Source organism: Protopterus annectens, chromosome 7.part0 (assembly GCF_019279795.1).
Source record: "Protopterus annectens isolate FY-2018-M chromosome 7.part0, PAN1.0, whole genome shotgun sequence".
NCBI lineage: Eukaryota > Metazoa > Chordata > Ceratodontiformes > Protopteridae > Protopterus > Protopterus annectens.
In genome coordinates this window covers 1,552,843,987-1,552,871,142 of record NC_056739.1, presented here as the reverse complement: position 1 = coordinate 1,552,871,142, position 27,156 = coordinate 1,552,843,987, and positions in this window count along the sequence as shown.

Here is a 27,156-nt window from a genome sequence, read left to right as displayed (position 1 = left end):
GTCCCACTATGATTAATGATGACCAGCTGGCAGCAGTAGTAAAGGATCCCATGTGACAGGCTTGTGCACAACATAGGGCTGGATGAGTAATGAGGCAGCGTCCAGTCCAGCACTATATATCATGACATTTAGGTGTTTCCTTTCTTGTAAAATACAAAGAGCATAAATGATGCATACAGTGCTATGTGTGGGCTATACTCTGTGGTGCATGGTCTGCTATCACTATTCAGACATTCCTTCTCGGCTTTAAATAATCACTTTTTTATTTCAAAGCAGGTATTCACATCATTGTTGTTAAAGGTCATGGCTGAGTACTTACTGACTCCTGTTCAGTGATGTTGTAAGGTATTATATAATGGATAGTCACATTTTAAACTGTCTTGCACAATAAATTTTAGTCAGGCGATTTACCTAACTATGCACATACTGAATGGCCTGAAGTGATACAACTTGTAAAAAAAGTGTTTATTCAGTATTTAACATGCGTTCATACCTTGCAGTTGAATGAAAACATAGCAGTTGTTTTTTTTGTATGCCATGCAATCAGATTATTTTATTTTGTCATACACAATAATTTGTGACCTCAGTGACAAAAATATCATCGTTTGTCCAGTAGTAAGGGTGAAGTGGCAGCAGTGTATATTTACATGGCAGGATTTCTTTTTGTTTGTTTTTTGTGGGAACCTCGGACCTTATTCTTACTTGCCCAACCCCAATACCCAATGTCCATGCTGGGTCTACCAGCTACTCTCCAACCCCCTAGTCTTATTCAATTTTTTGGGGGGGTTGGTTATGAATACTGAGGGTATCCTGGGGGCTTGTCTTGTCTATGCTTTTGTCTGGGGGAGATTTGTTATTTATGACCTGTCCACTCCCTTTCCCTGCCCCTCGTGCTCATTGATTACATTCAAGGGCAACTCCACTCTTTGGGCCATGCTTCTCCATGGGATGGGCATGCCTATCCCTTCCCTGCCTCTCCACCAGTCATCCAAGTTGCTAATTGAATCTGGGTAGGCTGGGCCATAATTAGGGTTTTATCCTTCTTCATCACCAGAGCAACTTGGTGGGATACTCATTATAATCTGTAATTTTCATATGAGTGTTTCCCTGAAAACTTGTGTATTATAATTTTAAGTTGTAGGTAATAGCCAGCTGTAAGAATATCAATACATACAGCATTAATGGTGTTAATGACTGTATTTCTATGTTATAACATACAGCTATCTTTCCATAGTTCCATTAGGTTTTAAGGAGTACCATTACAGGAATGAAATGCATGCAGTTACAAAATGTTCTATGTAGCCCCCACACACACTTTTTTTACATTATGCAATAACTTATTATTCTTCCTTAAATTACACATTGACATGTGTGCTTTAGTCAAACTGTAAGTAACAGAAATGTCATCACAGTAGATCAAGGTCAAGTGTGTCACACACATCTTCTAAAGACAGGCTAGGTGATATTGTAAATGATTTTGAAGAGGGGTTGTTTTGAGTGTTTGATGGTGAGCTGGTCCAGTCTTGTAACCTACTTGATATAGGAGAGCTTACATGCACTGATCTGACAGTGTCACAAGACCAAGATCTCAAATAAGAGGTTCTTCTAGGTATAGCTGAAGACTGACATGGCCTGAATGAAATCTGTTGTGATTTTTCTCCAAATAATTAGAGTACTTTAATGAGAAGCACTTGTAGTCTCATGTGATCTGTCCACACATGTCTGGACAGTACCTCATCCTCTTCCCCTTCCATTAGTGACTCCTATTTATGTCTGGTAAGTCCTAACTAATGTACAAACTGAGGTACCCACAGATGCTTTGGCTGATCATGACATTATCCCTGTTCTCTGCCATTTCCATGAAGTGCTGGAAATCTTCATGTATGCCTTGGAGGACTCTGGTCATTTCCAGCTGACTCTGTGGCAGCGCTGTGAGCCCTAACAATGTCACAGCATATTTACAGCAGGGCAGACAATGCTTTATGTGTTTCCAGGGGTAGCTGTGACAAATTCCTGAGCCTGGCTCACCTTTGTTCATAGGTTCATAGATGTGTACTAGGCTAATGGCCCTGGGGCCTTTACAAGCCTAGCCATAGGATTACACTGGCACAGTGCCACCTGACCTTAGTTCCCAGTGCCTCTGTCGAGTAGAGCCACTGGAGTTATCCCCGGGGTGAATTTTCTGTTTCCAATTCACTCATCAAGATTTCTCTTGAAGAGGGTCAGCGAGGTGCTCTGCTTGACATGTATGGGGTTGATGCCTAGCTTAGTGAGTTTTCTATGATTCCTGAGTGGGGAATGGTATCAAAAGCCTTAGCCAGATCAAGGTAAGCTGTATGAACCAACCTGCCTTCATCCACAGCTCTGGTGACTGACTCAAAGATGTTAACCAAGTTGAGCAGGCATTATCTACCCTTCACAAAACCAAACTGTGTGGGATCCAGTGTTTGGAGATTCCCTATATCCTTGTTTATTAGGTCCATGATAATGTGTTCCATAGCTTTGCATATCAGACTTGTCATGCTAATAGGGCGATAGTTCCCAGGGTCTGTAGTCGCTCCTCCTTTGTGAAGAGGTATGACTGTAGCAAACAGCAGTCCCAAGTGTTGAACCTATGACCCTGAACATTATAGTCAGAGGAATGTACCACCACACCAGCTGAGCTGTTGTAAAGGTGTAATTGTGAACACTGTTACTTCTAAATGTTTGCCATCATCCTGAATGTGTTTATCTGCATTTGGAGATACTGGCATAGAAGAGAATAGGTTTCCTCCCTGTATAAGTGTGAATATAATGTCAGCATGAGCTAGACTTTGTGATGCACTGTCACTTCCTGCAGAGTTACAAACATTGTGGGGTGTGGGATCCTGCCATTAAACCTGGGGTCTGTGTGCCACTTTCCCCAGGCTGTCTCATAAATATAACTATGTCATCATCAGTATTTTAAATAGCCATTCTGCTACTGATATCTTCCAAATTAATTGGTATAGTGGAACTATTTGTTTCTGTTGCTGATCCTGTAAAAATATTTGAAAAATGATTATAGGTACATAGGTTGATACTAGGCTATCTGCCCTAGGGCATTTATAAGCCTAGCCAGAGTGTGTTTTGCTTTCACCACCTTTTTAGATTAGTTGACTGTGCCTCTGTATAGTAGGTCACAGAAGATAGCCCTTTTAAGGTTAGTTTACTGTGTTTCTGTCTAGTAGGGACACAGAAGAGATCCCAGGGGTAAATCTACGATCTCCCATCCACTCGTCAAGATTTCTCTTGAAGAGGGTCATTGAGGGGCTCTGCCTAACATGGATTGGGATTTTGTTCCAGAGTGAGGGGAGCCTCTGGGATATGAATCTGTCCCTCCAGCATGTCCTATTTATTTCTGTGCTGAGGTTTAAGTCCCTGGAGGGTGTAGCTCTAAGGGATTTGGATTTCCTGAGGTGGAGCATGTCCATTAATTCTGGGTTGGACATGGCTTTATACGTCAGGCACAGATCGCCTCTGAGTAGGCAGTAAGCAGCTGAGTAGAGCTGGAGTTTCTTTAGCCTAACTGTGTAGGGCATCTGCTTGAGTCTCTTGATCCTCTTGGTGAGGTACTTTTGGGGTCTTTCCAGTTGCTGCAGGTGTCGGGTAAGGTACATCCTGAATGGGGCATTGTATTCAATTATGGGCCTGATGAGTGATGAGTAGAGGGGCACAATGACCTCTCTTGATCTAGATGTGAATCCTTTCATGATAAGGTGGGCTATATAGAAGGTCTTTCTAACCACTTTGGGAACGTGATTGTCAAAGGAGAGATTGCTATCTACTTGGGTCCCCAAATCCCTAATTACTTCTTCCGTACTTAATGGATTACCACCTATGCATTAATTTGTGGGCACTTTGTTTTTCCCAAAGGGGATGACTATGCACGTTTTGGCATTTAGCTTTAAGCCATGGCTCTGTCACCAGTTATCCGTCTCTGTGAGACCCTTTTGGAGGATGCTTGTGTCAGTCGGCGAGTCGATTATGGCACCCAGTTTGCAGTCATCTGCGAACTTGGTCAGCCATAGTCCTCCCGTGTTAGCCTATACCTCAGAGAAATATATACCGAACAAGAGAGGTCCCAGGACTGAGCCTTGTGGGACGCCACTTGTAACTTGTTTTATATTCTGACATGGCACCTACAATTCTGACCATGTGGGTTCTATCCCTGAACCAGTATTAATAAAGAAATAGCATACACTACTGCATTCTTATTTAGGAGGTGTGGTAGACATGTAGCATGCACACTGCTTTCATTGTTAGTTTGTGCAGATGTGAAAGGGTCACATACTAATAATAATTATCATATGTCTAGTGTAATCATTCCATGTCAGCAATCAATTTTATATAAATATTTGCTACTGTTTTTAAAGCAACTTTCCTGAGCAGACAAGTGTTGCTGCTGCAGACATTGGTAATAGCCAGTAACCACACCATCTCTGATTATTCCAGTACCATCATATTCTGTGTCATAGTTATCCCCATGAATGAAGAGGAGGTACTCCTCACCTGGTATTAATGGGGTAATTGTTGGAGCCCCCCCAATAATGGAACAATCAATTGCACTCTGACTTGCCTTGCTTCTAGCACACTTATCATATCATTCACCCGCTTCTTGCACTGTGTTACTGTGTGTTTTCTGCCACCCACTCCATTAATGTCTATGACAACTTGATTCCAGGATTTTGCCTTCTCAGCTTCTTTGGAGTCCGCTTTACCAAATAGAGTTTGCCATGTGTCCTATGGGCTCTGATGTGGTTTTTCTCATGGCTGAAACTGTCTTTTTTCTATCTTGATCTCTTATTCTGCATCATTACTGCACATAAAAAATATGCTACAGTCATACACAAAAAACTTTTGATGCAATCAACAGTCAAGCAACACAAAAATGAAAGCATTCTTGCTCTCTTCAGAAAAAATAGGTAGGTGACACATACCCTGTAATTATATAAGCACATGCAAAATTCTGTAGCCAAGTGAAGTTTTGCTATAGTAATGTCTGCACTATCATAATTACATTCACAACAGTAAAGGGATCAGTTTATTAACAGACTCATCCTTCCCCCAGCCCCTACCAATTTATTTTAATGCTAACACTCTCATTTTTCATTCATTAGTGACATTCAGAAATCTGTCAGTAAAGTCATGTATGTTGAGTCAGCAAAACATCTTACCACTCCAGTAGTTTGCAATTAAATCTCAGCATTTATACCATATATGCACAATCACTAAATGACAGCAAAGCAAATGATTTTCTCACTGATTACTAATCATTTCAAGTGTTGTTGTAACGATTTTCCATTTACAAATGATAGATTGAGTATTCACTAAGACCATTGTGATAATATGCTCATCATATCAGTAAAACAAACATTTCTTGAAGTGAACTCACTAATTTTACATAATGTTGAAGTGTTTCTTACTAATTTACAATATTTCAGTTTTTTTCTTAGTTTAAAAAGTCAGCAGTTCCCTAAGTCATTTGCTGCCTAACTCGAGTAATTGCAAGTTAATATGGTGGAGTTAAACTTTTTGATGTAAATTCAGGTCCATTCCCACATTCTGTATGCAGATTAGACCCATTTACATTTATCTATAAATTGCAGTAATATGCAAACATGTACAGCCATTTATGCATGTACATCATTTTTGGCTACTCATGAGTGCAGCCTTGGATTCACATGAACTAACACGCTGGTAAAAGTGGTGGAGTCTACAGCCGTCCTCCAAAATTCCCATCATGCCGCAAGAATGGGCAGATAGCCCCAGTTATATTCAAAGGTGACTATGTTAGGAAAAGAAAAATGGAGTCATATGCATTTGAGCTTGCACAACCAGAGTATAATCCCAACCCATATTATGTCATCTGGCGCACCTTGTCAACTCAAAGCACTCATCATTTGCTAAAAGTTGTACTCACACACACACAGGAATATTTATTTCTACAACCAACCCCCCACCCACCCACACTCACAAAGTTCAGTTAAAAATACTGCTGCTATACTGCATGAGTCATGTATAAATGACATTCAGGTGTAATACTCCAACTAAGACAATGCACAGCAGAGTTAGGAATTGTAAGTAATATAACAAAATGATGACTGCATGCTAACTTTTGTCCACTATATAAATGAAATGAGAATATTATTGTCTGGTAATGGGATATTCTAACTAGTTACACCGACAGCTGCTAAATAAGTTTGGTTGAAGAGTCGCAATGTATTTTATATTTTTTTCTTGAAGATGAGTTTTAATGGGCTATAACACAAAATGAATGAACAAATAAACTTTCCAAAGAACACAAAAAGCCCAAGCCAAGCTGCAGGATATTCTCCTTTTATAAATCCAAATACAGGAGTTTATTCAGTAAGAAAGATGAGTGCTTTCATCCTGAGCACTTCAGAACTTCATCAGATCAATGTAGATGAATAAACTCCTGTATTTGGATTTATTGGACTGAGTCATTTTGTGACTGCTTTTTTGAAAAGGGGCATATCCTGCTGCTTGGCATGGGCTTTTTGTGTTTTTCAATGGGCTATGTCAACTTGCTCTGCTTTCTGTACAATATTTATGATCTTCATGCTTATTTTCATGTCCTTATTTTGTTGAATTTAGTTTTATATTATTCCCTTTTGTCTTCTTTGCAACTTTTAGTGCCACTGAGCACCTGGTCATCTCAGGTCACACCCTACATGTGCGAGCAAGGACTCCTCTCACTCCAACTAAAAGCAAAGAAAACTCTAACCAACAATCATCAAAAAATAATGACTACAGCTCCAGCTGTAAATCCAGGAACCCTGCTGTAGCCACTTAAGGGCAGTGTAGGTGCCTGCTTTTGTGAATACTGTTATACCTTGTTAAAATTTGTTACAATTAGCTAGAGCACATACACCAGGGGCGGCACTTGCAAATCTTCCTCTTAGCCCCACCCCACCCTTTTCAACCATTTCACTGTTGATACATTTTGCTTTACTTATCTCCTCTGTTATGTTAGGGTATTGAGCCTTTCTCAATAGATGCATAGCCTTCAGCCCCTATCCCTCAATACTTATTCTTCACTAATTAAACACCAAACAAAAGTGAAAAGTCTCAAGCTAATTTATCTTTAGCTATATAGTGTGCAGCAAACACAGAGCAAAGGGGAATACAAATGTAAAAAAAGAATACAAGCTACCACTGCAGACTAGTAAGCAGCATAAAACTTTTACTTGTGGTATACTCTTACTGATTTGTTTTTTAGGGGAAGTTTCCAGTCCTCAAACAGGGTGTAATCCTTCTCCATTTGCCCTCACTATGCTTGGGCTCACTCTGCTCCCCTACCCTACCCCCATCCCCACATACCCCCACTTTTTTATTTAATTTATTTATATTAATTTATATAATTTATTAAAATATCTACCCAAATAAAAAACCCAACCCACCTCATCCAATTACCCCATCCCTGTTCCGCAACCGCACACAACCTCACCCTTTCCCTTTACACTATGTCTAATCAGATTACTGCTACTTTTTACAACTCTAACTTAAACCATGGCAATAATCTACCTCCTAACCCCCTTACATTACTTACTCATTTCACTCACCTCCTACCAATCATAACTCCACCACTTCCGATCTCCAACTACTGTTACACTCTCCATTCAACTAAAGAGTCATTTACATATGCTCTATCTCACCATCTCTATTCAACATCTCCCATACCCAACTTCACAAACACAAAGTCTTAGCACACACTCCCTTACCACCTAAGCTAAAGATAAAATACTTGTGTCACAACCACTACCAGTACCACTCCAAACCACCCCCACTCCCAAACACTTTTAACTGATGGGGATCTCCACCCCAATTCGGTTCCTACTTTTCCTACAACTTCCTCCACCATCCCAACAGTCACCAGTCTAAACAGTCTCCCTCAACCAATCCAAAACATCTTAATATATACTCAATTAACATACAGAGCCTCCCAAATAAAATGGCAGAACTACACTCCTGGATTACCCTCCATTCCCCACATATCCTAACCCTATCTGAAACGTAGTTAAAGCCCCACATCTCAAACTCCAAAATCCTTCCCCCATTACAATATCAACTGGCAAAACAGAATGGTTAGGAAAGGTGGCGATGTTGCCATTATGTACTCTGGACACTTCAGTCTATTTCCCTACCCATAATCCATCCAAATTTCTACCCCGCCAAACTACTTATCCTAAACTATCACCTTAACCCACAAAAGAAATTTGTCTTAGCTGCTATCTATATCCCACCAGGTAATAACATTCCCATCCTTTAATCCATACTGTCATGGCTATCACTCAATATTAGCTATGAAACCATTCTGTTAGGAGATGTTAACATCAACTGGCTAAAACTATCTACAAACAGCCAATCTCTCACCATCAACTTACATGGCTTTCATCCGCTACTTACTACACTTACTAGATTCAATATAAACAATAACAGTAGCTCTACTTTTGACTGTATCCTAACAACTGATCCTAACATGCATTAAAACCCTACTACCCTACCAGACTCCCTTACCAACCACCTTCCTATCTGAGTTCTTAGGCACACTGTTCAGATACCTTAATACCATCTCTATAAAGATTGTCACAATCTCTTTACTTTTAAGAGTGGGACCTTTAATCAAATGCTAAACTCTATAGACTGGTCAATTCAGAAACACATCCCTCTAAATTATGCTGTCCTTCATTTCAGTCACACTTTTCTATCCATCATTGACTCCCTAGTACCTTTCAGAAAAGTAAGAATCAAAATAACCTACACCCCCTAGCTCTCAAAAGATACATTCAATCTTATGAAAAAAAGAGACAGCACCTGGAAACAATAGAATAAAACTAAATCAACTGCTCTTCTCCAAACCTATAAACAACTACATAGTCTGGTTAAAAACACATCAATACAGATAAGAAAAATTCTACTCCAATGCTCAACTCACCCATAAGTCTAACCCTCCAAAATTTTGGCACTCTATTAATAAAATCCTACACCCAGGCAACCCTACTTCCCCGACACCTACCCCAACAAAACCCCCTTGAAACTGCCACTTTTCTAAATTCATACTTCATTGAATCTATTCACAAACTTACCCACAATGGTGAGAACAATAAACACACACTCCCAACTCCACATTTTACCAATATTCCCTCTTTCACACTCAACCCCATCCCAACATCTTACATCAAATCTCTCCTGCTTAAGCTGAAGCTATGTTCCCCCTCTTCTGACAACCTTTCCTCATTCTTAAACTAGCCACTCACTCAATAGCCTACCTTGTCTCTATCCTGATCATTCAATCTATTCAAGAATCCACCATCCCATATATATATATATGAAAATCAATCTTTATCACTCCCTTACACAAGGGAGGCAACAGCAATGAACCATCCAACTACAGACCTATTGCTATCCTCTCTCCGCTATCTTAACTCCTTGAAAAATCCATTCACAGACAGCTTATTAAGTACCTTCTAGATAATAACCTCCTAACCCCTATGCAACATGGCTTCAGACCCCTTTATAGTACATCTACTGCCCTACTGCCCTTTACACAAACTGTTACCAAAGCCATGGACAAATATTTACTGATTTCTTGCATCTTTCTTGACCTTTCTAAAGCATTTGATATGGTATCATGCTCCAAACTTCTTGATAAACTATCACAACTCTACTTATCTCCCTCTACTATTAAATGGTTTACTAGCTATATCACTAATAGGCAACAGTCAATAAGATCGGAGGCTACCTGGTCCCCTTACTTACCACTCCAAACCGGGGTGCCTCAAGGCTCAGTTTTTCGCCCTTTACTCTTTAATATTTTCACAAACCAAATGCATACTTCCTGTACAACATCCTCCCTGATACACTATGCAGATGACTCTACCCTTATTACCTGTTTCAGGAGTTTCTCTAACCTCCTCTCTACTACTCAACGTAGTTTCCTATCTGTAGAAAAATGGCTAACCGACAAACAACTAATTCTAAATCCCTAAAAATCAAAGCTACTACTCTTTTTTTCCAAAAATCATCTCTAAAGTCAAATCAACCTGCTCCATTTCTTCTCTTAAAAATACCATCATACAACCTGACCCACATACTAAACTTCTCGGTGTTATTATTGATGGCCAATTAAAATTTGATACCCATATTCAGCACTGTATTAAAAAGACCAATCAAAAACTTGGTCTAGTCTACAGACATAAAAAATACCTAGCCCCTGAGTCTAGGCAAAAACTATCTCAGACCTTCCTCCTTCCATGTCTACTTTATGCCTTCCCCATCTTTTCATATCTACAATCTACCTCTTTGGCTAAACTCTGTCAATCATACTATAGTGTTGCAAGATTTGCTAGTAACCAACCCTACAAATCTTATCACTGCCATGCCCTAAAAGAACTCCAGTGGCTTGACTTTCCCCAGCACCTGCTTCACTCCCAGCTGCAAATGACTCATACTCTACTCTTAAAACCCCTTCCCTGTCCTGCTCTATCCTCACTAATATCACATTATACCCCTCACAGAACTCTCCACAGCTCTGACTAGCTCCTTATGGACACCTATAAACCAAAAAAAAAAAAAAAAAAACAATTGGTAAATTTCTTTACACATGTACTACTTCCCATGCATGGAACAAACTCCCCCTTAACATCCAAATAATTTCTAACATAAATCTCTTTAAATATAAACTTAAAACTTTTCTCTTAAATGTCAACACCTGTCACTGCAATGATCCCACTTAAATCCCACCTTACCACCCTACTACCTCTCACACTTTGAACACCCACCTATTGCAAGTGTCTTTTCTCACTGGCATCTCTTTTTCTTTTTTGTTGATTAAAAAAAATATTTCTTAACTTTTGTACTGCATGTTATGCACATTATTGTAATGTTTATGTAAACTTCATTCTCAGGCCTTTTGTAAGTTTCTAATGTTCTCATGTAAAGCACATTATTGTATTGTTTGCATACAACTTCATTGTCAGATGTTTTTCTTTGTGTAACTTTGTAAAAAAACTGTCTGGAGCTTTTCTCCTTGGGTCAACACTAAAAACGGGTCACTGGCTCAGTTGGACTAACCCAGTTAACAAATGACAAATAAATAAATAAACAAGTAAATATATTCCTTTAAAAGCATGTAGGTGAGAAATAATTTTGGTAAAACCAAATTAGCCAGTAATAACAGGTCTAATGGCCCTGAAAGTTATCTAGGTTTGGTTAAGATGATGTCACACCCCAGAGGAAGTGGTTCTAATCTTGTGAACCATAGCTCTGCTTACACTTTCTTCATTCTGCTACTGACACTTCTTATGATGGCAGTATCTGTGAAGGCACAAGTTCATGCTCTGAGCTGGTCATATAAGGAGACTAAGATTATGGTCTACCTTTTTAGTGACTCATACCTGGATAAGATTTGGGCATGCATAAGGGTGAGTGAGTAGAACAAGATAGACATCTGGCAGGAGTTGGATGAGCACTTGTCATCCTTGTTAGGAATTACACACTCTGAGCAACAGTGCCTTCAAAGGTACAATGACCTACAGAAGCATAGGCCTGCCCAGCTAGCTGAGTAGGTTGACCATGTGGCCGCAAGAAGGCCAAAGTTCTTTAGTTAGTATACCCCCCTATTTGGTCATATTAAAGATAAAAATAAACTATAAGAATGTTGCATATTGAAGGTATTTGTAAGAAGAAATGTGTCATTGCAAATATGTATATTTGATGTTATTATAATAATGCAAAAAAGTGTACCTACACAGAACTGCATCTGTTTACAAATATATGCAATGTTTATGTGATAGCATAATTATATAAATAAAATGTAGTATTATATATGACTAAAGAAATATATGTAAGTCTATATAGGTTCATAGATTAGTACTAGGCTAACTGCCCTTGTGAGTCATTTTAAGCCTAGCCAGTTATCCCTTTTGAGACTCAAACCCTGCACCTTGTGTTTGTAAAGCAAACACCATAACCATTAGGCCACCCTCCCAACCTATATAAATATATATATATATATATATATATATATATATATATATATATCTGTAAATTACAGATATACATTTGCATGAGTACACTTACAACTATTTTTCATGTATATGCACATGTGGATTTATGCACATACCAAAACATTGCATTGCCACATAATTTAATTTACAGTACAGTATGTGTTGCCTTAGTTACTAACTAAAGTACATGCAGACAATTTTTGCAAAGAAATGATTTTGTTTGTATAGGCTAGAAAATATTTATTTGTATGATAATTGTATAAAATAGTCAATTATTTCACAATATTAACTGCACATACAATATGGCTGAGCTCTCATCAGGTACCACACCCTAATTAGAGTGAAGGTGTGAGGGAGTGAAAGTTGCAGTATCAAGTGAATGACCAGTACATAGTGATGAATGACCAGTTACATTACTTCTGTATACATTTTAACTCATTCCTAATATGCTTACTGCTCAGGCAGAAAGCTATCAAAACATGCATTGTTGTATGGAAGCATATGTACAGCATTTATCTGTCACAGAAACTTTTTTTTATTTAAGCTTGAATTGAAAGGAACAGAAAACTTCCTTGAAAAACTAAATTTTCTGTGTGTCTATAGCTTCTGCTGAACACAATTCATATACATCTACCTGCAAATTGTAAAATTTTAAAGTAGAACCTGCAGAAAAAGGTTATGGAAAAATTACAGATAACACCCTTCAAACAAATAGACAAGCTGTGCTCATATATAGAAGTGTAACAAGTTATTTATAACTTGCATTAAAAGAAAGATTGGCACAATATAATAATTCAGATATTAATAAATATTTAAACAAATGCATACAAAGCAAGTACAGCAGTGAATTAAGTGGTTTGCCTAGTGGTAACAGTTATATCAGTAATATTAAGGAAAACATATGAAATACAGTTAAATAACAATTTCTTTGGGTTTTCTCTAGCTAGCCACCAGTGAGATTACTTACAACAGCAGCCAGCAAAGTATGAGAATTAAGAGATTTGTTGAAGCCGTTGGTAAGAATGAATGAATTATTGAATGCAGTATTCTGTCTTTAACTGATTTCATTAATGTATACAAACAAATATTTATAAAGCATGGTAATTGAAATCCTACAATGCTTTCGGTACATTACTTCAACCAAGTGTAAAAAGATATGTCAGTGTATAAATGGAGTATGCTCTGTTTAAATGGTTTCATTACATGTAAGTATTTATAAAGGGTGGCTACAGTTGTTAGTACAGTAGACTGTAAAATATGACTCCACCAAAACTTGATATTAATACACATTCCTCCAAAGTATACATAAGCACTTCTTATATCATTGATCACAAGTTTCCATAAACACTTCTCATATCATTCTTCCCAAGCATATATAAGCACATCCCATATTAGTGTTCCCATATATGCATAAGGATTTTCTATATACTTCTGTTTTACTTAAAGATTTATAAAAATAAAATTATTTTAAAGTAAAAAATGCAGTATAACATTATGAGTGAATTTATTGTGTGTACTCTTTTGTTGCTACCCCTTTCTATCTTTTTCATATTTTAATTGTTCATTCCTTTGTCCTTTTCTATTTTCTTTCTTTCTATTCCATTTCGTTACATCTTTTACAGATCCACATTCCTCAGGAGCAGCACAGGTGCACACCTCACAGATTAGAGAGCATACAGCCTTTGGCCATCCAGGGATGTTCTTGCAGTGTCAGGACAGTGGCACTGGTTCTACTGTCAGTCTGGAACATAGCATCCTGACAAGTCTCACTGTACAGTGGCTTTGGGAATTGGTTGAGGACATGCTGGAGCAGGTCGTGGACAGACAGGTTTAACCAGTCAAGACTTCTTCCTTCGACAGGTTAAAGAATCACTGCCCCTTTTGGTGTCAACCACAGTGCTAGCACAGACCCCTACCCCCTTAAAATTGGGGTCTTCCAATGCAACACCATCTAGCAGTGGAAATGTCTGAGGCCTTGTGGACTGTGAACTCCTGCTGGGTACTACTCATTGTCATTCCTTTTTCCCTTATACTGTCTCCTACACCCTCTTACCTACTTCCCACCCACACTACCCTCTTGTATAAAAATTGTGAAATATAGTGGGTCTATCCCTCACCAAAAACATAGTAACCTTCCTCTTCCATCTATTCCAGCACATTCCTCTTGATGTATTCCTGCTGTGTCTCCCTCTTTGTTGTATTTCGCCTTTTTTCAAACTTTCCTATCTCCCCCTTTCCACTCTTTAATGAAAACATCAGGGTCTCCAGATAAGGATATCTATATACAAAACATCACCCCCATTTTTTAAAATATTAATAGTAAAAGCTGAGCGTGTCTGCTGCTTACCTGAGGTCTTTAAAGTGTGACTGTACACAGCTGCATTTGTCAGCAATTTCCAAATACATACCAGGTCTTACAAAGCCTAAGGCTTTCATGTAGCCCTTTACATTTAGTTAACACTTATATCTAGGTACTTGATGCTTTTGCCAAAAGTAGGCATTTTTCAAAAGGCCTTCACTTTTCCTTAGTCAGGAGGAATAGCCTGCCCAAGATTTAGGGGCATAAACTTGTAGTGGTGCTCTTTGTGATTAACCACTACACAGCTATGAAATCCCAGACTATGAATACTACTGATAAGACACAGTGTTTGAATAGTACAGTTGTGCAAAAACTTGCCATTACGGTAGATGCCCTTGCCTTCACTGCTGCAGTATTTTTAACTTATGGGATTCCGTGCCATGAAAGCCTGACATCCGACCAGCCTACCAAAGACTCCTGTTGCTTTAAAGATAAGATGAACATCATCCAAATGCTCCTTACCTAGTGTAACGTATAAAGATGATGCTCAGGCCTACCATAGTCAGAACTAATTGCAACAGTAGGAACACCAGTTCAAGGAAACCAAGAGGTAATCTGTACATCCAGGAAGGCAAAGGACTAGTGAGAAGGAACGCGGGAGAAAATAATGCAACAGTGAAGGCAAGGACATCTGCCATTACTGTAAGATTTTACACAACTGAACTATGATGTCGTTACATCCACTGTTGCAGTATTCTTAACATATGGGAGAGTGCCAAAACTCAAGAGGAAACTAGGGATGGGGGAGGAGCAGAAGAGTCCGCTAAAAAGCCATGAAGAATGGCACTAGCAAAACCAGCCCTAGCTCAAGAGATACCATCCAACTTGTAGTGCTTGGTAAATGTATGCACAGAAGTTAAGGTAGCTACTTCAAGATTAGAATTAGTGTCTAAGCCCTTGAAAAAAGCACCAAAAGAAGCTACAGTTCTAGTAGAATGAGCCTTGTCTGAAGAGGGAAGGGTCTTGCAATGAAAAGTGTAAAAAAAGAAATAGCCTTAGAAATCCAAGAAGAAATAGTTTTCTTGGATACAGCAAGTCCAAAAGATCTAGGATGAAAAGAAACAAAGAACATCAGATTTTCTAATAGCCTTAGTCTTATCCAAATAAACCTTGAGATTTCTATGCATGCCCAAAGTATGCATCACCCTCTCACTGTCAGTTTGTGGAAAGGGGAAAAAAGTAAGCAAATTAATAGACTGATTAAGTGATAGTTCATTAACCACCTTAGGCATAAAAGAAGGGTTAGTGTGCAAGAACACTCTATCCTCATGAAAAATCAAAAAAGGAGGACAATCCATAACAGCCTGTAACTCAGACATCCATCTGACAGAGCTAAGAGTTAACAAAAGAACAGTCTTCCAGGACCAATGCTGCAAGGAGGAAGAAGCAGCAGGCTCAAAAGGAGCCTTAGTCAATTTCTCCAAAACAAAATTAAGATCTCAGGGAGGAGGAACAGGCTTCTTGGGGGGTCTAAAATTAAGGACACTTTTAAGAAATTGTTTCACCTCAAATCTAGAAGGTAAAGGAGAAGAAAAAGTCAGACAAGCAGAGACAGCTGACCAGTGGGCCATAATAGAAGAACAGACCAAACCAGCACTGAGCAACTCACACAAATAAGAGAAAACCAAAGGAACACCCACAGTAAGTGGGCCCAGGTTACAAGAGAGACCCCAAATAGAAAATCTCTTTCATTTGGATAAGAAAGATTTCCTAGTAGTAGGTTTCCTGGCCTCCTGCAGGACTTGAAGCATGTCCTCAGAAAAAAAGGTGTCTATGAGTAATCAAAATCCTATCACCCACAGTGTCAGTTGAAGCTTGGACAAGTGGGGATGGATGAGAGGCCACATGTCTTGTGAGAGTATGTCCACCCTGTGAGGTAACTTGTGATGATTGCCTCTGGCTAAATGCAGAAGAAGAGGGAACCAGTGCTGTTGTGGCCAAATGGGAGTCACCAACAACAGGTTGAAAGCATACTGTTGAATTCTGAACAGGATCTTTGGAATGAGAGGAAGGGGAGGCAATGCATAAAGAAACATCCCCTTCCAAGAAAATGAGAGGGCATCCACATTCCACACCAGAAGACCTAGGACTCTGGCATAAAACAGAGGAAATTGTCTGTTCAGAGGGGAGGCAAACAGATCCACTTGAGGAGTTCCCTACTGGTGGATAATGTCCAGATACACATCCCTGTAAAGCATCCATTCATGGGACTGAGTTAAGGATCTGCTCAGAGTGTCTGCCACAATGTTCTTACTGGATGGGATATAAACTGCTCAAAGTGTCACTTGATACTTGACAGCAAGCTCCCATACCAGAAGTGCTAACCGGCAAAGAAGATAAGATCTAATTCCTCCCTGTTTGTTGATATACCACATCACTGTGGTATTGTCTGTGAACATCTTGAGAGGCCCTGGAGAGAAAAGAGGATGAAAGGCCTGAAAAGCCACCATAAGACCTCTCATCTCTTTGAAACTAATGTGCTGCTTCTGCTGATGAGGCAACCACACCCCCTGAACTTTTAGGGAGGCAAATGTCAACCCCCATCCCATGTCTGAAGCATCTGAGAACAATTCCTGAGAGGGAAGATGGGGATGAAAAGGGATCTCTGGATTCGGAGACAAATGCTAAATCCACCGGTGAAGTTCCCATCTGAGACAAGAAAGAAGAGGAACTACAAAATCTAGAGGATGTGCATGGTGTAGAGGTACGTTGCTGTGATTGTAGTGCACAGGCTCCTGGGTTCAAGCTTAGAAGTGATGACTTTTTCTGGTGTCGAAGCCATGGCCTTAAGTTTAATGCAAAAAAATGTGTCATCATCCCCTTTGGGGAAAAACTCAGTTCCCACCAACTGCCACATCGATGGGAGCCCAGTGAATACTGAAGGTGTTATAAGAGATCTGGGGACACAGGTTGACAGCAACCTCTCCTTCAACCACCACATTGTCACTGTGGTCAGAAAGTCCTTCTATGTGGCACATCTCATTACCAAGGGTTTTGCATCCAGGAAGAAAGAGGTCATAATTTCTCTCTACTCTTCCCTCATTAAACCAATCATAGAGTATAATGCCCCATTTGGCATGTAGCTCACTAGACACCTGCAACAGCTGGAGAGGCCACAAAAGTACCTCACGAAGAGGATCCTAGGCCTTAAACACATGTCCTACATGGACAGACTCAAAAAACTCCAGCTATTCTCTGTCTCATATTGTCTACTAAGAGGCGATCTCTGCTTGACTTACAAAGCCATGTCTAACCCAGCTCTGTTAGAAATTCTACATCTAAAGAAATCCCAATCCCTCCGCATCACACACTCTTGAGACCTCAACCTCATTACCACAATCAACAGAACATGCTGGAGGGACAGTTTCATAATGCAGAGACTGCCCATGCTATGGAATAGACTTCCCATACATGTCAAGCAGAGTACCTTACTAGCCCTCTTCAAGAGAAATCTTGATGAGTGGATGGGAAATAGAAAGTTTACCCCAGGGATCACTGCAGTGGCTCTACTTGATAGAGGCACTTGAACTAACGATGGGCAGCATAATGCCAGGGCAATTCCATGGGCTAGGCTTGTAAAGGCCCCAGCGCCATTAGCCTAGTACACACCAATGAACCTATGAACCTATGTTGAAGCCACACTGACTTCAGAAACCTCTGAAACTTTCTCATCTGAAGTTTGGCCAGATAGAGCAATACAGTGGGGGATACCATGAAGCCCAGAGTTCTCAGAAACTCCACGGTGGTAATAGAAGCCAGAGGAAGAAGAGTGTGAAAGAAAGAAATGAGATTTAAGGCATATGGAGGGGGCAGGAAAGCTAACATTGGCACCATCTTAATCCTGCAACCCAGAAAAACATGATCCTGAGAAGGAGAAGGCTTTCTGACATTTATAGTGAACAGAAAAAACTACTAAGACACTGGGTAACTGGTGAAAAGCTGGATTCTTTTATTCTTGTGGGCACTCTGCCTTCTCTCCTCTCAGGAATACATTTAACTTGTGTTCCACCCACACCTTATATATCATTAACTAATGCGTTAGTGCCGTTTATAGTGAACCCCAGACTCTGAAGGGAAACGGCAAAATGAAGATTTTCCAAAAGGGTCTCTGGAGGGGATGCCAGAATCAACTGTTCATCCAAGTAAGGGAATATTTGGATCCCTTTAAGCCTGCAAAAAGCAATCACATGAGCAAGGCATTTGGTGAAACCCTTGGGGCAGTAGAAAAGCTAAAGGGCAAAGCAGAGAACTGAAAATGCCAGAAAGTAACAGAGAAATGCAAAAACTTCCTGAAAACAGGATGGATCAGAATATAGAGATAAGCATCCTTGACTTCCAGAGATACCATATGGGCCTGAGGGAGCAAGAAAGGAAACAGAATCTGAAGGGACAACATCTGAAAGGGAGGAACTTTTAGAAAAGTGTTTAGATGAGAGATGTCTAGAATAGGGCTCCAAGTTCCCTCTTTCCTGGGCAATAGAAACCCTTTCTCCCTTTGGGACACAGACACCTATTGAATAGTACCCTGAGTCAAGAGATTTTGAAGAACCTCTGAGAAAAAGGGAAGTTGTTCCTGAGGAGGCTGAGGAATGCCCATAAAAGGAGGATGGTGTTTCCCCACCATGAAGTACCCCTGCTGAATGATTGACAGAACCCAAGAATCCTGAGTGATCTGAAGCCAAACAGGAAGAGAAAGAGGAAGGTGAAGAGAAAGAGGAATGTGGCTGGGAAAGGACAGATATTCATACAGCACCTGGTTTGTCTGGAAAGGAAGGCTTTGGAGTCCTTGAAAACTGAGGAGCCTTAGCAGGAGTAACCTGTTTGCCACTCCTCTTACCTTTAGTAGAAGGGTGGAATTGCGTACAAGCAAAGACAGTTTTTGTGGGGTAGTTTCTCTGCAATTTAGGCACAGGAGAAACAAACATGTATTTAAGCTCCTGTAAGGCCTTACCCTTATCCTGAAGGGACTTAAACCAGCAGCAGCTTCCACAAACAAAAGCCTAGAATCCAGAGGAGCATCCATCAATTGACCCTTAATATCATGAAGAAGAGGTTGTAGCCTAAGCCAAGACTACCTTCTCATCACTGAACCAAAAACAGTAGCCCTAGAAGAGGCATCTTCTGCATCATAGCTACATCTAATAGAATGACGAATGACCTGAGAGGAAGGCCCTAGCAAGGAAAGAACAGAAGTTTTACACTCAGTCTGGAAAAATCAGAAATAAGTTGACAGGCCTGAGAAAGAAGAGCCAACACATACCTAGACATATGGGTCTGATAATTAATAGCCCTAAAAGCTAAGGTAGCAGAAGTGTAAGCCTTCTTACCCAGCATTTCCATAGCTCTGCTGTTCTTGTCAGAAGGCAATAACTTGAGTGAAGGAAGCAATTGAGATAGCTTATTAGAGGCTACAGACTCTACAGAGAGGTCAGCAGCAGGACATTTATATAAAAAAACAACAATCCTCAGGCACTCTATAAAACTTGTCAGGTTTCTTGGGAGCAAGAGGCAGAAAATCAGGCGCATGAGTGGCCTTGGAAAAAACATCCAGCAAATTAGCCAAAACAGGAGGAATAGCAGCAGGCTTAGGAGATTCCAGCTGTAGGAACTCATAGTACCTCTTACGGATATTAGAGACCTCTGTACAATCCCATTTAAAAAAAATCCATCATCCTAGAGACTGTGTCCCCAAAGGAAATTTCCTCAAAATGAACATCAGGACTAAGATTCCTCCTCCTCTGACCCATAGTCCAAGGGAGAAGGAATATGAGTAGAATAAGTCAGGGATTCATCATCAGAATCTGACTCATCCTCAGAAAAATCCTGTTCTCTAGTCCTTTTAAGGGGAGTAGAGGACCAAGGAGGAGGAGAAACCGAACCCCTTGAGGAGACTTTATGGACATTAAAGGAGTAAATAGCCTTTGAGTAAAGACCTGCCAGTCATTTTGTGGGTCCCTAGAAGCAGAAGAAACATGTTTAAGTTTTTGTTTCTTTTTTAAGGGAACGTCCCCTCCAAAAAACTGAGAAGGCTCAGACCCAGGACAACAGTTGAGAACTGTAGTAGGAACGTCTTCCCCAACTAAAACGGGGAACTCCTCTGGGCCCCTCAGAAAAAAATCAACCGTGGTTCCCCCTGAGCTTCCAAGCTTCCAACATGGTTGTGGCAGGGAAATCTGACAATACAGCTGGGCGAGCCTCTGGGTTTGAAACAACCTTGTGAGAAACATCTGGCAGAAGCAGGACAGCAGAAGATTGTGGTCATACTTTTTTCACCTTCTTCTTCCCTAATGGCTGACCCTTAGGGCGGTAGATTCCTTCCATTGTATCATTAGTGAGAAGCTTAAGATGCTGGTTCTCAAGATATAAGGAGAGGGAAGAAAGTCTACTGCGAGGGTTTTCAGGATGAAAGCCTGACAAACTGAACAAGATGTATGGTCATGAAAAGCTCCTAGAACAAAATGACATTTATTGTGGCAAACTTTATGGGGGATCTGTCTCCCACACTGGCATTTACCCTTCCTGGATGACATTAACCCTAAGGAGCACAAAATAAGACAAGAAGATACAAAAAAACCCAATGGGGCACTTATCTGCAACTGTGAAGAAGTCAGCAAACTGGCATATGTAGTCAGTGGAGAATGAAAATGCATTCATCTGGGAGAAAATGGATGCAGGTAAACAGACCAATGGTAAAAAGACAAATTCTGACTGGCAGCAAAGAAGTTCTGACTACAGTAGGCCTGAACATCACCTTTATGCCCTACGCTACACAAGGAGCATTTGGGTGACGTTTAGCGTACCTTTAAAGCAAAAGGAGTCTTTGGTAGATTGGCTGGACATTGGGCTTCCACTGCAAGGAATCCCATATGTTAAGAATACTGCAGCAGTGAATGTAAGGACATCTGCTGGTTACTAACTTAAATATTATGTCACTTTATTTATAAATGGCTTGAAAAAACAGCTGCTATAGTTATGATCTGATTAATCTGCTTGGTTGATAAAATCCTGGAGGTGACATTAATGCTTTACTATGCTGAGATCTGGTTTGTGCTGGCAACAAAACACATATAGGATGCCGAGTTAAGAGACCATTTGGAAAATTTACAGCTAAGGAAGGTCAATAGCTGGTGTATATATTTATGTCCGTGACCTTTTTAAAGTCTTTAGCAAAAAATAAAGATTTTTTTTTGTAGGATTATCAAGACAGATTTAAAATAAGCTGGACTTTATAAATTACTAGCTAGTCACAACTGCTATCTAAAGTAAGGAGATACACTTAACCACCTAAACTGTGTTGGATTGCTTGTTCTCTAAACCTAAAAGAATGTTGACTGTAGCAAATCTGAAAGACAGAATTGCTACCTGTTATAGTAATGTTGCTGAAACCTTTTCATGGTAATGGTATGGAATGACATGCGTCATGATGATAAATGATTGAGGGATTATGTCATGAGATTATATTAGGCCTTCTGACAGTGGATTTAGAGGATTACTATCATTTAAAAGGGGAAATTGATCAGACTTTCCTCCAAATGGTCATAGTTAAAATACCTTTCTCTAAATCTTTGAGTTTTTTTGCTTCGAAATTGAGATAGAAAAGAAACTAGTGGAAGAAAAAGAGACCTTCATGAATCTGGGAGTCATGATTGAAGAGAACGGAATTCTAAATTAAGAGGTCAAAGCTAGAATCGCTGGTGTTGCAGCCAACTGGCACAAAGTGTCAGGGGTAGTGTGCGACAGAAGAATGTCAAAAAAGCTGAAAAGTAAGGTGTACAAAATAATGGCAAGACCGGTGCCTTTTATTGGCACAGAAAACTAGACAGCAAAGCCACAGGGGCTAAGGAAACTTGAGGTAGTAGACACAAAGTGCTGAAATGGGTAGTAAATTACATTTCCTTAGCAAGCAATTCTTGATGGAAACGTTGACATTGATGGATGCAGAGAAACCTTCTCATGGTAGTAGTAATACTTTCTGAACTGATGTGGGAATATATATGGACATGTGCAGGATAAAGCACCTTTAGTGGTTTTCATCAACCAGTGTGATGATTTATCCTGCAAATCAGCGGTCCCCAACCACCAGGCCGTGGATCACTTAGTACCAGGCCACCAGGCACGGAGTGAAATGGAAAATGTAATGTTTGTTTGTAGGTTTATGAGTGTGTTTATATATCTGTCTGCATGTGTGATTAAGTGTGTGCATGAAAGCAGAATGTATGGGTGTGTGAAAGAAGAAGAGACTGTGTGTGTATGAGAGAGAGTGAACAGTGAAATCGATCGATCCATTATTTTACACGTGCTAAGCAGCACTTTCACTGTTTAGCAAGTGTAAAATAAGTCAAGGAAAATGAAAAAAGTGTGTGTGTGTGTGTGTGTGTGTGTGTGTGTGTGTGTGTGTGTGTGTGTGTGTATGTGTGTTTCTGTCTGCGAGTGTGAGTGAATGCATGCATGAAAGTAGAAGAGTCTGTGTGTGTGAGAGAGATTGAGAGAGAGTGAGAACGATCTTGTGTGAATGAATGCATGCATGAAAGCAGAAGAGACTGTGTGTGTGTGTGTGTGTGTGTGTGTGTGTGTGTGTGTGTGTGTCTGTGTCTGTGTCTGTGTGTGTGTGTGTGTGTGTGTGTGTGTGTGTGTGTGTGTGTGTGTGTGTGTGTGTGTGTGTGTGTGTGTCAAAGGAAAAACTTCAAAGACCAATGCACGTTAGGTTCAAGCAAGGCACCCTTTATTACTTGCAGCAAGGAGACAAAGCATGTAGGCACAAGGTTTGTCTGATTTTCTGGTGATCAGTATGTTATTCTTATACAGTTCTCTTCATGTTACACAGAAAATGTTACTATTCTATTGCTGACGTAGTTGGATACAGCTTTCTGTATGTTCTACAGAAAATGTTGTTAGACTTATTGCTGACTAGTTAAGATTATTTTCTAGCTTGCAAAACATTTTGAGAAAAACAACCTGGCCTTGGGCTTATTTTAGCCCATCTCAACTTTTCAATTCTTCAGTTGTGCAGTTCTAATACATGTGTTACATTTTGTCTAGATTCAAGGTACATTTCTAACTTTGGCGCAAGTAATGCTGACTATGGTTTATACTTTCAAGCGTCTATTGTTTCCTTTATCAAAGCTTCTAACAGCTGCACACTTTCTCATAGCATAAGCAGAAATGAATATCTCTTTGTTAAGTTTCATGACATTAGCAGAAATGAAATGTCTTCTTGTTAAATTTCATGACATTAGCAGAAATGAAATGCTTGCAGATTCATGCAGTGTGAACAGAATAAATGTATTAACCCTTTTAAACCTCAAATGCACTAAGCATACATATTACTATTACATATTTTTCTAACAGTGTGTGTGTGTGTGTGTGTGTGTGTGTGTGTGTGTGTGTGTGTGTGTGTGTGTGTGTGTGTGTGTGTGTGTGAATGTATGTGTGTGTTGTGTGTGAGTGAGAGAGAGAGAGAGAGAGTGAAAAGTGAGAGTGATCCCTGGCAGCAGCACTAATGAGGTTAGCGTACCTCTCGACCATACCATTCAATTTCTTGCAGAATAAATATGGACAGAGCCACAAATAATAGGGGCAGATTTTAAATACTGATTATATAAACATAGACATTCAATAAGGTTGCCATTAGGTTACCTCTCGACCATGCCACTCAACCTCTCCCACAATAAATCTGGAGTGTTACAGAGTCAAATAATAGGGACAGATTTTAAATATTGCTCTTATAATCTTAGAAAGTCAATAAGGTTTCCATTAGGTTTACATACCTCTTGACCATAGTAGATCAGTGTTATGCTGTTAATCAGAATGTACACTTTTTTTGTCTTTTTATTGTACTTTAAAGCTTTTCTTCCCAGGTCTCGGCTGAAAATGGGCTTCTAGTCCAGACGGGCCTCCCCGGTAAACATATGTCAAATAAATAAAATAACTAAATAAATGTTATGCACTTTATTATGCACGTGAAATGGACAGTCAGTAGAAAACTTTCTTACAGGAAACCAGTCTTTCATACAAAAAAGGTTGGAGACCACTGCTGCAAATAGTGTAAACCTGCTGAGATTTCAAGTTGTTTCTAGACCAGTGCCTGCCATAGTAAACTGACAATTCTGTGGGTATAACCCTATCCGAAGGTTTTTTCTGTCATTTCTATGTCTACTGTCAGTGGTCAGTTTATATATATATATATATATATATATATATATATATATATATATATATATATACAGATATATATACAGCAGTGGCGGCCGGTGACTTCAAATTAAAGGAGGGCTGCAGGAGACAGCTGAATGGGGGTGGGGCCAATGGGATGGGGTGTGGCCAACTAGAAAGGGGTGAAGCTATGCTCAAAACCACAACAACTGGAACTTTAATTAAATACGCTGCCCTGAGTGCCAAACAGTCATTACGAGAGTCCAATCAAGACAAAATGAAGTGTAGAGGAAAAAAATATTTCATTGCATTGGCTACATGACAACTTACTTAATACCCATATGGAAACAGGTTGTGAAGCATGAAAAAATAAATTACTTTTTAAATACATTACTGGAATGCCAGTCAAAATCAAGTATAAAAAAACAAGCAGCACTCAACTCAAACCACTACTCCTTGCACTGCAGTTCTAATTATAATTTATATTTAGCTTTATAAAATTACCAAGTAACATGCTGAAGCAGTAGCAATCTCTGTGATACCACCACTTGTAAAAATGTTTCTTATGCAAAAGACCTGCTGCCTGACACAACTATCTACTTGTTTCATGGGGAAGACATGATCAAAGTAAAAAAATGAACAGCAAACAAGAAACAAGCTCAAGATAAATTGCTTAACGGATTCCTGCACAAGTTATGAACCACACATGATAGATTGGCATTCTGTTTAGTTTACGGGTAAAGCCTGCAAAGATGACTGCAAGTCTCCAACAAAAGATGACTGCAAGTCTCCAACAAATGTAATGAGCTTCTGAAAACACTGTAATCCTGTCCTTTTATTACAAATACTGTCATATGCATTTCAATATCCAAGGCTTATACATTATCTAGTTATGTAAATATTCTCTGCATGGCAACAATGAAAAGGCTTTCAATGCTGGTAATTCTTTAACAGTATGCTTATTAAAGCTTACTTGCATCTTACAATCTCTGACAAGCTTACCTGATGGTCATTAAATCACTGCTACTTAAACAGAGCACTGTGACAGCATGCATTTCCCGAATAATAAGAAGCATAAATCAACAGTATAAAAATATGACAGAAAACCAGAACATTCTGCAAAATCAAGGACAGATGAAAAGCCATGGTCGTACTTGTGGTCTACCTTGGATGGGGGAATACTCTGCACACTTACACTGCATAACTGCTCATTGCCTTCCTTGGACACATCCAGAGCCACTACAATGGGGAGTGGGGTGCAACAAGTATGTCACAATTTGAAATGTCTCTGGCTGACGGTGATGGCTCTGACACTCATACCTCTCAAATTCAGAGTAAGAAATCTGGACAAAGCCATACATAGAACTAGAAGTGGGACACAGGCCCAAAAATAAGGACAATTTTTAAATATTGCTCTTATTAACTTAGATAATAGAACAGTAGTAGGTCTTGCATTAGTACAAATTTTCTGAAGGGTATGAAATCTGAAACTCAAATGTCTGCTATTATTTTCTAACTTCAATCTTTAATGACTTGCCACTAATTTGCCAGAAAACCACACTTTTATGAAAAACAGACCAAAAATGTGATGCAAAAATATAAAGGTGACACGCAATACAGCTGGGAACCTGTCAAAAAAAGGGACAACTTTTTAATATTGACACTGTTAACTTGAGCAGTTAACAAAATAAGAGCATCTACATGCATTTCTGAAATAAAAGTAATCTATAACTCTGATCATTACAGTTATATATAATTGTAAACCCTCCACGTTTTCTTCCAAAATTGCCATTTTGAGGAGGGATTATTAGGGGAGAGCAAGATTTTGAGCCAAAATTGGGGACAATTGAGAGGTCTGGATATTCCTAATTCTACAAAGCAATTTGCACGTACCTCTCAACCTCTTAATGTAGGAAATCTGGACAAGGCCAAATATATTGGGGGAACATACAAACACTACTAAAAATTGCTCTTGTATAAACTTAAGACAGTTGATAGAATAACAGGTCTTGCATTAGCATGCATTTTTCTGAAGGTTATGACGTCTGAAACTCAATGTCTGTCATTTAGTGACTTCATTCCTAAATGATTTGCTAGAAAACCACAAATTTTATGAGGAACAAACCAAAAATAAGAAGCAAATATCTATTCATTCTGCAAAAATATGGACAATTGAGAGGTATAGTTCAACTGGGGCTGTCTGAGTTTGCTACCCTTCCCCCCTCACAAAATCATGGTCGAATGGAACCTCCCCCCTGCAGCCATTCCAATGTCTCATTCCTTGGTTATTTTGCCCCATTTACCATAAACACTGTAATGTGCATACTGCTTTACTTCTGCGATGATTTAGATTTCATTTGAAAGTTTTATTTTGCATTTTACAGCACAAACCTTAATAGATATCTATTAAACAAAGCAATGCAGTCTAACAATGAACATAGACTTAGCATTGAAACCCACATTCAAAGAAACTACATATTGCCAGTGGCAGATAAAGATTAACTTTGGGTTGTTTTCAAAATCATAGGCCCCTTGAACATGAAACATACACATGCTCTTTGATACACCTTGCTGACTGTATTACAATATATTCCT